Source organism: Saimiri boliviensis, chromosome 4 (genome assembly GCF_048565385.1).
Source record: "Saimiri boliviensis isolate mSaiBol1 chromosome 4, mSaiBol1.pri, whole genome shotgun sequence".
NCBI classification, from domain to species: Eukaryota; Metazoa; Chordata; class Mammalia; order Primates; family Cebidae; genus Saimiri; species Saimiri boliviensis.
In genome coordinates, this window is record NC_133452.1 from 43131485 (window position 1) to 43149986 (window position 18502).

Here is an 18502-nt window from a genome sequence, read left to right on the forward strand (position 1 = left end):
CTCTTCTGTGGCACTACTGCAGTTTGCTAGGGGTTTGTTTCAGGTCCTATTCATCTGATTTGCTCCCACATGTGGATATGTCATTCGAGGTGACTGGAGAACAGCAAAGATGAGTGCCTGCTTCTTCTGGGATCTCTGAACACTGGTCTGATGCCAATAGAAATGCTCCTATATAGGGTGTCTGACAACCCCTGTTGTAGGGTCTCATCCACTTGGGTGGCATGGGAGCAGGACTCATTTATTGAAGCACTTTGACTATTCCTTGGTGGAGGGGGTGTGCTTCACTGGGGGGAACCCACTCATCTGGGCTGCCCAGATTCCTCAGAACTAGCAGAAGGAAAGACTAAGTCTGCTGGTCTCTGGAGACTATGGCCACACTTCCCTCTAGAGGCTCAGGCCCAGGGAGATCACAGTTACATCCCTGAGTCCCTGACTGGAGTTGCTGAAGTTCCTACAGGGATGTCCTGCCCAGTGAGAAGGGATGGGTCAGGGTGGGGCCTGAAGAGGCACTCTGGTCACAGTCTGCCACAGGCATTGTTTTGGGCTTTGGGGGATACCTCTTGGGACCAAGTTGTCTAGCCTCCCTGGCTCCAGCGGGGGAAAAGCATGGCCTGGAGCTATAGAGATGGCTACCACCTTTCCGCTACCCTGGGATCTTATGCAGCTAAGAGTCACAGCTTTGGCTGCTGCCCCTTCTCCAAGGAGCTCAAATGGCTTAGATAGCAGGCAGCTGCAGCTGTGGTGCTGGTGTCCTTCCCCAACTAACCCCCAGACTCAGCAGGCTTAAGCAGATTCTACCCGAGTGGCTGCTGAGAATCTGCACAGTTCCATGGCTGGGACTCTAGGCCCCCGTGGCCTGGGCTCACATGTGAGATCTTTTAATCCATTGCTTGTACAGTTCGATGGAAAAAGCATAGTTTCCCAGGCTGGGTAGCATGTTTACTCACTGCCTCCTTTGGCTGGGGGCTGGGATGGGTGCTCCCCTGCCCTGTGTGGCTCTCAGGTGGGCTGCAGCACTGTGCTGCTCTTCCTTCCTCTCTGTGGGTCACATCAGCTACCTAGTCAGTTCTGACGACAGGATCTGGATACGTCGGTTGCCAGTGCAGGATTCCTATGCTGTGATGATTCTTTTCAATGGGAGCCTCCTATCACTGCTTCTAGTTGACCATTTTGGCCCCGCCCCCTACTATTGCCCATTTTCCAAAGGGACAATTCAGTAAGAATTTCCTTGTGTATCCTTTGTAATAATTCTTGTTTGGTTATATGTATTATAAATATATTTCTGTAGTTTGTGGCTTTTCTTTTAAGTGTGTTTATTATATTTTTCATCAAATACATTTTAAAATATTTTAAAATAGAATTCAAGATACTTTTCAAGTGTCTGCTTTTGTACTTAAGAATATAGTATATTATAAAGGCATTATTCTTGTATTGGTCAAAAGTTTTAATATTTTAGGTTTATATTATTTTTTAAAGAATCCCTTCATAAAACTCTTGATATTTTATCACAATGTATCCTGAGCTAATCCTTTTTTTCAAAATTGCTTTAGCTATTTTTCATTCTTAACTCTATACACTTTAAGATTAGCTTATCACTCCTCCCCCCATTCAAAAAAAAAAAAAAGAAAAAGAAAAGAAAAACTCCTTTTGGGATCTAAATAAAATTACATTAAATTTATAATTATTATAGAGAAAACTAACATCTTTAGAATATTAAGTATTCCCATTTGTGAAAATAATATAGCTCTCCAGTAGCTGAGGTCTTCTCTAACGTTCTCAATAATATTTTACAATTTTTCTATAAAGTATCTTAGAGGTTTTGTTGTTACTGTTAATACTGTATTTGCCTGTAACATTTTCCAATTAGTCATTACTAGTGTTTACGAGTCCTCATGATTTTTTTAATGTTGGTCTTACAAATAGAAATCTTGCTTTACTCCCTTATTAGTTCTCTGCATTTGTTTAAGTTCTCTTGTATCTTCTATGTAATTATCATCATATCATTATCATCAAATAGTAGTTTTTTCTTGGTATTTTCCCATGTCTTCTGATTTGCTTTGTTTTTCTTATTATTTTAGCTAGGACCTACAATGAAATGTTTACAGAAAAAAATAACAACAAGAATCTCACTTTTATTTTTGCCTGGAACTCTTGTTCTTGAAAATGTTTCTAATGTTTCATCATTAAATATAATGATTTCTCCTAGATTTTAATAAATCTTGACCAGATTAATAAAGTTTTGATCTATTCCTAATTTAAAGTTTTTTTCCTAATCTAAGCAAACATAGAACTTTATTTTTAAAATTTTGCATCTATTAAAGGAATCATGATTTTTCTCCTTTAATGTTTCATTAAGGGTTTTAGTATAAACGCTTACTAAAGTTGAAACATCCTTACATTATTGGTAAAATTTTTCAATTGTCCTGTATACGTTGTGAAATACTTAAGAATAATGTATATATGTAATTATATATAATTTATATTTAGTCTTATGAACACAGTAATTTGAATATAAAAATATTCAATAATTGTGTACTTTAATAATTATAAGAGAAAAAAATTTTATTTATAATGTTAAGATATTAGCTCCAAGAATGAAATTACATATGAGTGGGAATACTGAGGAATGTTACAAAGCTATATTAGAACCACTTGAAGAAAAAAAAGTAGCCCTTCTGTTTAGAAATATGATGTGATGGCAAAAGATAATGAAAAATATAAGAAATGACTCTTTTGTGCTTTTTGCCAGTTAAATTTTACAACTGGAAAGTGGAGCAAAGATTTGCAGGAGTAAAAGAAAATCCAATACAGTCAAAGGAATGGTCAGAACACCTAATAAATTAACTCAAGTTTTGGGACCAAAGAGCTACATTTCAAATTACTAAGAGAATTTGTAGGTGTAGTTGCAGAACATACTTACATAAATTTTTATAAACTCTGATTAATATAGAATGGGATAAATTACCAAATTAGGCAAATATGCTTCTGATCTTCCACAGAAAAAGAATAAAACAGAAACTATCGACCCATTCAATTTAAATTAATTTCAGGAAAAAGTATTGTACTGATTGTTAAAAAAAAGACAGGTGCAAAAATACATGGAAGTTATGATATCTTGAAAGCATTATAAATAAACTTTACAAAATCAATGCAATTTCTTTCCTTTTTTAAAAGAGTTGCTAAAAATGGCAAATAAGAGGAAGAATAGAGACAGCATGTAAATGAGTTTCTGCCAAGTATTTCACTTGATAGTATCTGGTATAAGACAGGAATGTGGACCTAGTGACAATATAGATAGGTCAATTTGTATGGGGCTTAATTTAAAAAAAAAAAAAAGCTTAAGAATGATGGATTAATATTGTCTTGAAAGGAGGTATCATGGGATTCCTATGTTTTCTCTTTTGTCCTGTACCCCGTTCTCTTCCATGTTTTTATCAATAAATTGAAGAGAGACAGAGCGTAAGTAACACTTGCAGGTGGACATTGCCTCAATGTGGGAAGAGAATTAATACATTGAATCACATATATCCAGCTTGTCGTAAGAATTAAGAACAGTTTTGTTTTGATCTTTGGTCTAAGTACACTAATAAGTAAGTGCAGACAGTTGAAAAAATTGAGCCAAATCTGTGTGAAATTAAAGCGATATTGTGTTATAGCTAGATTAAAAATAAGAAACAAAACAAAAGCTACACTTAATGAGATATACATGTCAGGAGCACTTCACGTGAAAAAGACATAAAGATTCGCCTCAAAAAAGCATGAAATAATGAAAAATCTAGTGCTTGTTTTTCAAAAGTTTCTAATATAATCTTATAATACATGTGATCTATATTGCTGTGTTCTACTCTGGTCATACTCATAAGCAATATTATTGCTGTTTTTAGTTTTTCTCTTCATTTCTAATAGAGACATGGATAATTGGAACACAATCAGAGGAAAAAAAAAAAAAGGCAAAAAAATTTTTTTCTCTGAAGAAAAGGTAGAGCAATTATTGCTGTTTAACCTGGAGAAGACTCAGATGTCATGCAAAAGCAGTCTTTAAATATTTAAAAGACAATTAAAGAGCAATTAAATCATTATGTGTGTCCCAAGAGGACTTAAGTATAATAAAATGATGGACCATTATCATGAAATAGAATTTGACTCAGTATACAGAATTAAGATCAAGTTTAGCTGTATAAAAACTGAATCAGCTGTATTAGGTGATAATGATTTCCATATCACTGGGGAGATTATAAACTATATTGCTATGTGAATCCAAGCTAGGGTTAGACCACAGATTTTCATGGTAAATTTCAACTTTAATATTAATTTTTTTTCATTTTATGGTAAGTAATTTTTAACTTGTTTATTGATCTACCAATTTTTTTTTTACTGATTTCTCTAATTGTTGATATTCACCAGCAAAACTATCATTATCTCACGGTTGATAATTGTATGATCTGGCTATATTCATATCATCAAAATTGATGGGGGTAAAAATCATTATGTCTTAGAATATCTCCAAAAGCTGAACTGTTTTCTGGAATTTTATTTCAAGTTTAGCCTGAAAATACTAGTATGGTCAAGTTCTAAATAGTCTAAGTCACAAAATTATTCAGTTAGAAATCACTATCTAATTTAAGTATGAATTAACTGTTACTATAAGTGTTCTTGAACATTTTATTAAACAAGGAAAGAAAAAATAGCTTAGGAAACTCATCAGTATAACTAACCACAATATGAATAATCAGAGTGTATGTTTACAATACAAATGTAAGAAGTTTTTAAATTCAATATCATATCAAAAAGTATAATTTAAATTGAGCAGTGGATACAGTTATTGGCAATAATTGATTGCATTTACAAATGCCTTTTTAACTATAGTATTACATGCTTTAAACTGTGTCTATACGGTGATAGAATTTGGAATAAAATGGCAAAGCAGTACATTTTATTAGTCAAAATTTTGTTTCACCTTGCTCAGTACCTATTATATGACAAGCACTGTTTGCTCACATATCACAGATTCTATTAAGAAAGTTCATAATCAAGTAAACTAACATAACTGAACATATGATTATCAAGTATACTAACAAAGTATACAAATTTTCATATAGGACTTTTTATAAACGTATTTTTAGTTAAATGGCATGTTAAACATTTTAACTTAAAGGAGACAATTTTTTTTTGGAACCCATATTTCTTATTATTATTTATTTTCTGTGAGAATAATAGAAACACCTCATTGTATGGACATCATAACATCTATATTAATTTCTCAAAAGAAATATTTTCTTTTTGCTGAATTCTCGTCTATGTATATTCAGAGCTCTATTTAATGAATTCTCTAAAATATACAGCTTCAAACTTCACAACATATTAGTAAAAGAATAAACATTTAAACATTTAATTTCATGTTTTAAAAAAGAAGTGCTGCTGAAGTTTTATACACTGTCAAAAGCAAGAAATAATAGCTGTCTCATCAGAAGAGAAAATGTTAAAAACACACAAAGTTGTTTTATAAAATGGAAAAGAGGCCATTTTTTATGAGCACAAACATGTCAATAATCTGTGAAGAAAATATGGCTTTGTCTAATTATTAGCGTTTGCAATAAAGGCTGAATAATCAATCAATCAATTATTAAATTGTGATTCATATATTATTTAAGAAGGTAGGGGAAAAGATAACTTAGAAACATTCCAAACAAAATAGGTTTAATGATAAAACATTGATCCCTAAAGTCATGTTTCAAATACCTGACACCAGAAAAATAAGCTCTTATTTTAAAGTTGTGAATTCATGATCTAAAATAAATTGTTCATCAATTTAGTTCACATAAGTTACCAAATAATTCAAGTTTGGATGTTTTTAAAGATTTTTTTAAGAAAAAAAATTACTTCACTTTATAGAAACAGCATTTGTAAACTCAAAGAAATTTTTAAAAAAGATAATGAAAACAAGTTGAAAAAATTTATCTAGAAATAGCTATCTTATGTATATATAGAAATATGGATGGAGGATGAATAAATGGATGTTAAAAATGGAACATTATGTGTATTATTTAATTAAGAAGAATTAAATTTAGTTTTATTTTATGGAAATAGGAGACACCTAAATTAAATATGAGGAAATTTCTAAAAGAAATATTGAGGAAATTTCTAAAAGAAATGTTATATAAATATTTCTTTCCTGTAAAAGATATTATTTCTGGGGGATGGGGTGGGAGGAGAAAAAGATGATATTTCTTATATCAGTTCAATTCTGGGGCATACATAGTGAAGCTTTTGATATAGTTATACTTTTCCAAGTTTCCTTACATTATAAATAGTTTTATTCATTTATTTGTTATTATGTTTGATTGCATACAACTTTAACTTTTTCTAAAACATCGTACATTTAATTATAATAAAAATGTCTTTGCATTATTTAGTAGTTCTTTTAAAGAACAACTGTTAAAAGCACTTTGTTTTTTTTTGGAGAACTTACTGAAACTTACTGAAATATAAAATAGATATTTAAACATGCATAAACAATAAGCTGCTATACACATTCCCATATCTGTTTCTTGGTGGATATAAACATTCATTTATATTGGGTATATACCTATCTGGACCGAGGTTTTTAATTGCTGTTTGCATGCAATGTGCTAACAATGGTATGTTTATAGAGTCGCTATGCTATTTATTTCCTGCTGAATCTTGCATAGTTCTGTCCTGATCTTCTATTTTTCTAACACAGTGAATGACTTCATTATTTCCCTTTATCTGAAAACAGTTTGCTTTCTTTAATAAAGCTAAAATTTAAGGGCCCAGATTTTCATGTTCTGTTCATTTATTTTATAGCCTGGGGATGTCGAAAAGGGAAGAACTCAGAAGTTTTGCAGGAACTGTTAACAGTTCCTGGCATCTTTCTCACTTCTGAGGTTCTTTTTAAGGCCTTGTTCCTGACACCACTTGTATCTAGAAGTGTATTCAATTCTAACCGGAAAATTCCATTCACCATATATAGCACGGTATAATGCACTTTGATCAACCATGGTACATATGTATGACAGTGGTACCAGAAGATTACAAAATTGTATTTTTATTGTACATTTTCTGTTTCTATATACAAATGCTTACCTTTGTGTTATAATTATTAAGTACAGTAACATGCTATACAGGTTTGTAGCTCAGGAGCAATAGGCTATACCAGATACCCTAGATGTGTAATAGCCTATACCCTCCAGGTTTGTGTAAGTACACTCTAGGATGTTAGCACAATGATGACATCACCTAACAACACATTTCTCAGAATGTATCCTCACTGTTAAGTGACACATACATAACTCTAGAACATTTACATTTATCCCGTGGTCAATGCTGTTGGTCACATCAATATAGAATGTTCTGATTTCAATACTGGGCTCTAGCGCAGCTTGAGCTTCCTTAAACTGAAAATCTAAAATCTGAAATGCTTCAAATATGAAATTTCTTGTGCACCAACATGACAGACACCACAAATAAAAAGTTTTAAACCTGACCTCATAGGACAGGTCACAGCAAAAACACAGTCAAAATTTTGTTTCATCCACAAAATTATTTAAAACTTTTAAAAGTACTTTCTAGCTATGTGTATAAGGTATATGAAACATAAATGAATTTCACATTTAGATTTGGCTCCATCCCCAAGATATTTTATTATGTATATGAAAATATTCTAGAATATGAAAATATCCAAAATCCAAAGCACTTACAGTCTGAAGCATTTAGGTTAGAGGGTACTCAACCTGTATCAAATTGACTGAGTTCAAATCAAACTTTTGCCATTTACTGGCTGTATGGCTTTTGATAATTTACTTAAATTCTTGTAGCCTCAGTTTTTTCAACTGTAAAAAAGGGAATAATAATAATACCAGAGTAACAAATTTATTATAAGGAATAAATGAGATAATTTGAAGTACTTGGACCTATGTCTGTACATAATAGGCACTCAACCTTGATTTTTTAAATTTGTTTTTTTGTTTTGTTTTTGATTGTTTGGTATAACCCATTACTCCTCAGTGAGAAACTATAAATGAGAATACTCACTCAGTTTTCATTTCAGCCCTGAAGAATTTAGGAAGCATTCTCTAAATTTTGTTGGTACGCAGGTAAAGTTTCTGAAATAGAGTAGTGAGAAGGGACAGAAAACAGTTAGGGTTAGCAGCTTCATTCCTCTATGTGGCTCCAAAATTATCTGTTTTTGATTTTGGCTGTTTTTTTTTTTTTTTTTAGTTTAAAATATTTGGCTACTTTTTCAAAATTAAACTCATTTATTAGTAATTTTGTTATTGCTGTTCTTGTTTATATTATAAACTATTGGGAACAAGATATTTTTATAATGTATTTGTAATTTGCTATCTTTTTTACAGTAGCCGATTTATTTTAAAACCAACTTATTTTAAAACATTTTTAAGTAACTGAAAGCATAATACAAACACAAAATTACATAAGACATAAATTATAGGTGAATTAATTATTAGAAGTGACAACCTCTATAACCACCAATCAGGTTAAAAGAGAAAAATACTACCAGTGCCCTCAGAAAACGCTACAAGTTTCTGAGAGTAACTAGACCTTCTTTCCTACTTCCTCCTTCCCAAAAGTTAATTACCTCCTTACCAATGGTAACTACTGCTTTGACTTCAGATACGTTTTGGCTGTGGCCCCATCCAAATCTCAACTTGAATTGTATCTCCCAGAATCCCCACATGCCATGGGAGGGACTCAAGGGGAGGTAATTGAATCATGGTGGTTGATCTTTCCTGTGCTAGTCTCAGGATAGTTAATAAGTCTCATGAGATCTGATGGGTTTACCAGGGGTTTCCCTTTTTGCTGCTTTTTCATTTTCTCTTGTCGCTACCATGTAAGAAATGCCTTTCACTTCCCACCATGGTTGTGAGGCCTCCCCAGCCATGTGGAAATGTAAGTCCAATTAAACCTCTTTTTCTTCCCAGTTACAGGTATGTCTTTATCAGCAGCATAAAAATGGACTAATACAGTAAATTTGTACCAATAGAGTGGGGCATTGCTGAAAAGATACTTGAAAATATGGAAAGAACTTTGAAACTGGGTAACAGGCAGAGATTGGAACAGTTTGGAGGGCTCAGAAGAAGACATGAAGATGCAGGAAAGTCTGGAACTCCCTAGAGACTTGTTGAATTTCTTTGCCCAAAATGCTAATAGCAATATGGACAATAAGATCCAGGCTGAGATTGTCTCATATGGAGATGAGGAACTTGTTGGGAACTGAAGTAAAAGTGACTCTTGTTATATTTCAGCAAAGAGACTAATGGCATTTTGCCTTGCCCTAGAGATCTGTGGAATTTTAACTTGAGAAAGATGATTTAGGGTATCTGGCAGAAGAAATTTCTAAGCAGCAAAGCATTCAAGAGGTAACTTGGGTTCTGTTAAAGGAATTCAGTTTTATAAGGGAAGCAGAGCGTAAAAATGGGAAATTTGCAGCCTGATTACGTGATAGAAGAGAAAAAAACCATTTTCTGGGGAGAAATTCAAGCTGGCTGCAGAAATATGCATAAGTAGCAAGGAGACTAATGTTAATCTCAAGACCATGGGGACATTATTTCCAGGTCATGTCAGAGAACTTTAGGCAGCCCCTCCTATCACAGGTTCAGAGGTCGAGGAGGAAAAACTGGATTCATGGGCCAGGCCCAGAGTCCCTGCACTATGTACAGGCTAGGAACTTTGTGTCCTGTGTCCCAGCCACTCCAGCCCTGGCTGAAAGGCACCAACCTAGAGCTTGGGCTGTGGCTTCAGAGGGTGAAAGCCCCAAACCTTGGCAGCTTCCACATGGTGCTGACCCTGTGGGTGCACAGAAGTCAAGAATGCTCTGCCTAGATTTCAGAAGATGTAGGGAAATGTCTCGATGCTCAGGCAAAAGTTTGTTGCAGGGTGGGGCCCTTATGGAGAACCTCTGCTAGGGCAGTACAGAAAGAAAATGTGGGGTCAGTGCCCTCACACAGAGGCCCTACTGGGGCACTACTGAGTAGAGCTGTGAAAAGAAGGCCACCATCCTGCAGACCCCAGAATGGTAGACCCACCTACATCTTGCACCATGTGCCTGGGAAAGCTACAGACAAGAACAGACTGTGAAAGCAGCCAGGAGGGGGGCTATATCCTGCAAAGCAACAGGGGCAGAGCTGTCCAAGACTATGGGAACCCACCTCTTGATCAGCATGACCTGGATGTGAGACCTGGAGTCAAAGGAGATCATTTTGGAGCTTTAAACTTTGACTGCCCCTCTGGATTTCAGACTTGTATGGGCCCTGTAACACCTTTGTTTTGGCCATTTTCTCCCATTTGAAATGGCTGTATTTAATCAATACCTGTACTCGCATTGTATCTAAGAAGTAACTAGCTTGCTTTTAATTTTTCAGGCTCATAGGTGGAAGGAACTTGCCTTGTCTCAGATGAGACTTTGCACTGTGGACTTTGGGATAATACTAAAATGAGTTAAGACTTTGGGTACAGTTGAGAAGGCTTGATTGGTTTTGGAATGTGAGAACAGGAAACTTGGAAGGGCCAGAGTGGAATGATATGAACTGGCTGTGTCCCCACTCAAATCTCAACTGGAATTGTATCTCCGAGAATTCCCACATGTTGTGGCAGGGACCCAGGGGGAGGTAATTGAATCATGAGGACTAGTCTTTCCAGTGCTATTCTCTTGATGGTGAATAAGTCACATGAGAGCTGATGGGTTTATTAGGGGTTTCCGCTTTTTCTTCCTCATTTTCTCTTGTCGCTGCCAGGTAAAAAGTACCTTTTGCCTCCCACCATGATTCTGAGGTCTTCTCAGCCATGTGGAACTGTAAGTCCAATTAAACCTGTTTTTGTTCCCAGTTTCGGGTATGTCTTTATAAGTAGCATGAAAATGGACTAATACAACTTCTTTTTTTTTTTTTGAGATGGAGTTTCGTTAGTTACCCAGGCTGGAGTGCAATGGTGCGATCTCGGCTCACCGCAACCTCCGCCTCCTGGGTTCAGGCAATTCTCCTGCATCAGCCTCCTGAGTAGCTGGGATTAAAGGCACGTGCCACCATGCCCAGCTAATTTTTTGTATTTTTAGTAGAGACGGGGTTTCACCATGTTGACCAGGATGGTCTCAATCTCTTGACCTCGTGATCCACCTGCCTCGGCCTCCGTAAGTGCTGGGATTACAGGCTTGAGCCACTGCGCCTGTCCTGGACTAATACAACTTCTAACAATAGTTTAGTTTTGTCTGTTTTGGAAACTTACATAAATAAAATATCTAGTATGTATTTTTTTTGCCTGCCTTCTTTTATTCACACTTGTGTTTTCTAAATCATTAATTAGTTGCATATAGTTGTAATTTATTTTTTCATTCCTATCAAGTGTATCATTATATAACTATATTACAAATTATTCATTTGCAGCTTATGACCACATGGATCATTTTCCACTTGGAAATTACTACAAATAATGTTGCTATGAATATTTATCTATGTATGTCTTAGAGAAACATTCATATATTTTTGATGGGTATACCTAGGAGTATAATAACTTTAGCAGAAAACATGAAAATGATTTTAGTGAGCAGATACTGCATTGTGAGCATCAGGATGATCTATATTTACAGAGGAAAATAAAAACAAATGCTTATATCTAAAACCCTGTGACATATATCAAATACCTGCTAACCCATAACATAAACTGGTCCCTTTCTTAAGTGCAGTGACAACTTGTAAATAATTGGTTCAAAAAAAAAAAAAGTGTATAGGGCCAGGATTAGGCCACTGTACTCCAGCCTGGGCAACACAGTGAGACTCCATCTCAAAAATAATAAATAAATAAAATTAAAAATTTTAAAAGTGTGTCATTCAAATATGAGGAATAAGCAAAAATAATAATAATAATAATAATAATAAATAACCAGCACAGGATCTATAGAAAAAAAAGAAAAAGAAGACAATAGAAAATGTAAGTGGATGACAAAAAACTCAAGTGAAATAAAAAAGTGTTATCACAAAGCAATTGATTTTTTACCAGAAATTTTTTTTTTTTTTTTTTTTTTTTGAGATAGAGTTTCACTCTTATTACCCAGGCTGGAGTGCAATGGCGCAATCTTGGTTCACCGCAACCTCCGCCACCTGGGTTCAGGCAATTCTCCTGCCTCAGCCTCCTGAGTAGCTTGGATTACAGGCATGTGCCACCATGCCCAGCTACTTTTCTGTATTTTTAGTAGAGACGGGGTTTCACCATGTTGAACAGGATGGTCTCAATCTCTTGACCTTGTGAGTCACCTGCCTCGGCCTCCCAAAGTACTGGGATTACAGGCTTGAGCCACCGTGCCTGGCCTTTTACCAGAAATTTTTACCAAAATATTTTACCAGATAATTTTAAATATAACAATGTAATTAGCTTTATGAAATAATAGAACATATGAAAGATATAAAAGACAGGAAATATATGTTAAATAACATAAGTGAAAATTAAGATATCAGAAAATCAGGTAAAATTAGAATTCAAATAAAATACTATAAATACTATTAACAATACAGTAGTAAACATAAAGACAGAATTGAGAAAAGCAGAATAAACGTTAATGGTCAGAGTTAAAAAGCATTGGAAAGATAATGAGAATATAGTGTGTGAGACAAGCAAAGAAGATCTGATATAACAGGCAATATCAGTGAAGAAGTAACTGAAAAATAAAGGAACAGAAAATTTTAATTATATTTAACAATACAGAAAAAAAGTCATGCATCTATAGATTTAAATAACATGAAAGACTGGTATAGGGAAAGTGAAATATAGTCCACTAAAATATTGGTCTTCAAAAATAACAGTATAATTTTTTTATCATGGGGTTAAAAATATATGTGTATTTATGTATGTACATCTATGTATAATGCTAATAGCATTTATACACACACACACATACTTATCAGAGCACAAAGTGTAATAGACTGTTAGATTTAACCTGTGACAAGTTGAATTAAAATAGGATGGTCTCATACTTCTCTACAACAGGAAGCAAATTTAAAAGGTAAAAGACAATTAAATGATGACTATAAAATAAGAAAAGAAAGAATGATTAAATTTTTTTATACAAACTATTGTTCAAGCATAAAGGTGAATTCAAGAAGCATTGTTTCTGTAAATTTCTAATAAAGAATTTATTAGAAGATGGAAGTAAGTGAACCAAGAAATCCATAAGAGAAATGCAGCAAAACGAGTAACACAAAAACAAAAAGTGAAAATTCTAGTTGTATGACATAATGCAAATATTGTTAAATGAAGTCTAGGGAAAGTTGTTAAGGGAAGTAGGAAATCATTCAAATTGAAAATAGGCTAATTTCCCTTTTAGTTTGTTTTAATATACAGGAATCAAAAAAACACATTTAAAGTTGACAATCGAAAAAACGGTGGTGTAAGTTCAGTTTTCAACTATAGTACATGCTTCTATAATACAAGTTATCTCATAGATGATTGATTGATAAACAAATAGCATTGACACATGTGGAAATCACTTGTATAACAGCTTATGTTTCACAGTTGAAGAGAAATACAAAAGTGCAATTAGAAATTTCAATTGAAGGGTAAAAACTCTCAGCTAGCTTACAGTAACAGGAGACCTTAGGCATATTTGAAGAAAAATAAGAATGAGCATCTACACTCTGAAATGTGCCTTCTTCTTTATTTGTATAACTGTCACCCTGTGTCAGATTGCATTGTTTCCCATCCCAACAATACTAGCAGAAACACTGGCTCAGAGCTCCGTTCCAATTGGATTGTCTCAGTAACCATAAAGCCTACTGAAAATAAAGTGCTAAGAGCATTTTCATTTCATTGTGTTGTGCATTTTAACTATGTGCTGTGGTAGTCTCTAGTTACAGTGAGCTGTTTGCTTCTATGTTCTACTTATTTCATCAGAAACTAATTATTGCTTTTGTTAGCCCTTTTGTTTATATTGGTTTTGAGTTACCTTCTAATCCTCTTCTTCTCAGAAGTCTTTTTCTTTCTAAAAAGTAATTTTCCAGAACACAATGTTTCATAATTAAATATAATGTGTCATAGAAGAAATGACTTGCATTTAAATACATAAAGTTAAACCCCCCAAAAAGCAGATTAATCAACAAAAATTAAGTGTTGTCTATGGAGGGGAAAGGAAGTGAAATTAAATATATTATTGATTATTATAGGCTATAATTTATTTCTAAAGAAACAGAAAATTAGATGTATTACATATGTTATAGTTATAAGGGTAATCATTACAATAATAATTTAAATTTTAAATTATCAGAAGAAACAGATACAATTAAAACAACAACCATGAAGAGAAAGCACAGACTGTATAATAAAAGGTGTTTTAAAGTGGCAAAATAGATAAGAAAACTATTTTTTTAAGTATGAATGAGATAAATTTACCATTAAAACAACTTTAAACTTCCTCTTTTTGCTGTGACAAGCTTGCAACAAACCAAACATCTAACCAAAAACAACTGGAAAAAAAAAAGGAATAAAGTATATAAAGCACTTTCTTGAAGGTAATAGATAAAGCAGACAGTATTTGAGAGTTCCAAATTTCAGAAAGAGGCAAAGCTCATTACAAGTAACCCAATATTCTGTGTCCTTTCCACTAGAAATGATTTACGCATTTATAATTAGAACAAAGCAAGAGGCTGATGAAGCAAGTAGAGAACTGAGCAGAAAGCAGTGGCTAAACAGAGACTCCAACATTCTCAAAGGACTGGGAAGTGAAGAAAGTTTTGGCTCATACTGCATTCTACTAAGTCATTGCTAAATGTCTCCTTGCTATAATGTGATTTTCATAAAAGACAAATAGATGGAAAGATTCACTACATTCATGACTCAGAGGACTAGATATTATAAGAATATCAAGTCTCCCCATTTTAATCTATAGAGTCAATTAAAGCTCAGTCAAAATTTGAGTTCAGTTGCTTTGTGGAGAATGAGAAGTTGACTCTAAAGTACCCATTACAATTTAAAGTGCCCAACAATAAAATAGAATAGAGAGTCCAGAAACAAATCCTCTCATATATGGCCAAATGACTTTGACAAGGGTTCCAAGACTATCTGATTTAAAAAAATGTTTTTTTCCAATAAATCATGTTGGAAAAAATGTATATTCACAGAGAAAAGAATGGCGTTAAACCCTACCTTATACCATATACAAAATTTAACTCAAAATGGATGGATCAAAGTCCTAAACACAAGATATAAAATTATTAAAAGAAAACATAAGGAGAAAGCTTTGTAAGATTTAATTTGTAAATGGTTTCTTGGATATGATACCAAAAGCACAGGCAATGAAAGACAATATAGATAAGTTGGACTACACCAAAAATTTTAAAAACTTTGTGCATCAAAGGACATTATCAACAGAGTAAAAGGGCATCGGTAAAAGGACAGCATGCGGAATGGGATAAAATATGTATCTGAACAGAGACTAATATCCAGAATATGTCAAGAACTACAATTCAAAAACAAAAAACCAACAACCCAATTACAAAATGAGCAAAGGACTTAAAAATTTCCCCAAAGAAAACATGTAAATGATTAATGAGCACATGAAAACATGCTCAACATTACAAATCATTGTGAAAACCTCAATTAGATACCACTTCACATTCTTTACAATGGCTATTATCAGAAAGAAAAGAAAAAAAAAAAAAACAGAAAATAACAAGCATTGGCAAAGATGTGAAGAATTTAAAACATATGCCCATTGCTGGTGGGAATGTAAAATGATGCAGGCACTATGGAAAATGGTATGGTGGTTCCTCAGAAATTAAATATAGAATTATGATATAATCCAGCAATTTGACTTCTGGGCATCTACCCAAAAGAATTGAAAGCAGGAACTCTAACAAATAGTTATAGAAACAATATTCATAGAAATATTCACACAGCCAAAAAGTAGAAGCAAACTAAGTGTCCATGAATGGATACACAAAATTTGGTACATATATACAAAGGAATATTAATTTTATTTACTTGTCAAAACTTTTACACCCTTACAGCATAAACAGGTAGAATGAATCTTTGCCAAAAAAAGAAAAAAATAAATAAGAGACTGGGGACTCTAGGATGGAATGCCAACAATGACAAAAAAATCTAACAAGTCTCAATGAATTTATAAAATTGAAATCATGTCAGGTATCTTCTCAGATCACAACGGAATGAAACTAAAAATCAATAATAATAAGAACATACAAACCTATACAAATACATGGAAATTAAACAATATGCTCCTGAATGACCAATGGGTAAAGGAAAATAGGAAGAATACAATTTAAAGATTTATAGAAACAAATGAAAATAGAAGCATGTCATACCAAAACCCATGAACAAAGTAAAAGCAGTGTTAACAGGAAAGTTTAGAATAATTAGTGTATACATCAAAATAGTAGAAATATTTCTAATAAAAAAATAACATTGTGTCTAGAGAAAACAGAATAGCAAGACCACACCAAACCCAACATTAGTAGAAGGAAAGAAATAATAACAATCAAAGCATAAATAAAATTGTTACTGAAAACAGTAAAAAATACTGACAAAAAATGTTGAATGATTTTGAAAAGACTTTTTAAAAAATGACAAATGTTTAGCCAGAATAACTAAGGTAAAAAAGAGAAGATTCAAATAAAATGAGAAAGGCAAAAGGAGATGTCACAACAGACACCACAGAAATACAAAGGGGGATGAGAGACTACTATGAATAACTGTATTCCCATAAATTTGAAAACACATAGGAAACATCTATATTTCTGAAAATGTACATCCTACCACGATTGAACTGAAACTAAATAGACAACCTTAACAGTGAGATTAAATCAATAATAAAAATTGTCAATCATGAAAGTCCAGGAGGAGATAACTTCAGATAACTTCAGCATTGAATTCTGTAAAGCCTTTAAAGAAAATTAAAACCAATTCTCAAACTACACCAAAATACTGAAGCAGAGATAACTATTCCCAACTCATTCTATGAAGCCAAGATAACCCTGAAACCAAAACAAGATACACACACACACAAAATAAAACTAAAGGTTGATATTCCTGATGAATACAGAAGTAAAAATCCTCAACAAAATACTAGCAAACTGAATTTACGAATACATCAAAAAGATAATACATCATGATTAAGTGGACTTTATTCCAGGAATGGAAGAGTGGTTCAACATATGCAAATCAATAAATATGACACATCAGATGAAAAGAATGAAGAACATAAACAATATGGTCATCTCAATCAATGAATAAAAATCACTCAATAGAATTCAACATCACTTCATGATAAAAATTCTCAATATATTAGGCATAGAAGGAAAGTAAATCAACATAATAAAGGCCTCATATGACAAACCCATAGCTAAGGTCACACTGAACAAACAAAAGCTGAAAGCTTTTCCTCTGAGAACTAAAACTAAACAAGGATGCCCTCTCTCACACTCTTACTCAACATAATACTGTAAATCTCAGCCAGAGCAATTAGGAAAAAGAAGAAAATAAAGGACATCCAAATTAGAAAGGAGAAAAATGAATACAAATTTTCTCTGATTGTCTTCATATATAGAAAAACCTACATACTCTATAAATAACCTCTTAGAACTGATAATTCAGAATAGTTATAGGATACATAATCAACATGAAAAACAAGTAGTAGATTTTCTATATATGAACACCAAACTGGCTGAAAAAGAAATTAAGAAGACAATCCCATTTACAATACCTGCAAAAAGTAAAACTAGGAATAAATTTAAAGATATGAAATATCTCTATATGGAAAATTTTTAAACACTGATAAAATAAATTGAAGAATATACAAACAAATGGAAAGGCAACCCATGCTCATGAGTTGGAAGAAATAATATTGTTAAAAAATGACTATACTATCCAAAGCAATCTACAGAGTTAATACAATTCCTGTCAAAATATCAATAGCATTATTCACAGAAAAAGAAAAAAAAAATCTTAAAAGTTTTGTGGAACAAAGTTTCAAAACAGCCAAAGAAATCTTGAGCAAAAAAGAACAAACCTAAAGGAATCACATTACCAGACTTTAAAATATACTACAAAGCTATAGTAAGCAAAACAGCATGACACAGGCATAAAAACAGATACATCGGCCAATGGAACAGAATAGAGATACCAATTATTAATCCATGTATCTACAGCCAACTGATTTTTCACAAAGTTTCCAAGAACACTCATTGAGAAAAAGTTTCTTCAACAAAGGCTGCTGAGAAAATTGGGTATCTATATGCAAAAGAATGAAACAACTCCACCTTTCACCCTATACAAAAATTAGCTAAAAATTGATCTAAGATCTAATGAAATATATACCCAAAATGATACAACTAGTAGAAGAAAACATAGGGAAATTACTTTAGGACATTGGTCTAGGGAAAAAAAATGTATAACTAACACCTCAAAAAAATAGGCAACAAAACAAAAAATAAATAAGCAGAATTATATCAAACCAAAAAGTTTC

At 33.1% G+C, this 18502-nt stretch overlaps 1 protein-coding gene across 2 annotated transcripts in view; it reads right to left on the reverse strand.

The window, feature by feature from the left end:
* CENPW (centromere protein W) overlaps nt 1–18502 on the reverse strand; it is a 215124-nt gene that overhangs the window by 72369 nt on the left and 124253 nt on the right. For both annotated transcript variants that reach the window (XR_012517187.1, XR_012517188.1), the window contains exon 6: nt 8053–8123. The gene's annotated coding sequence lies outside the window, so the exon portion shown is untranslated. The remainder of the gene's footprint in view (nt 1–8052; nt 8124–18502) is intronic.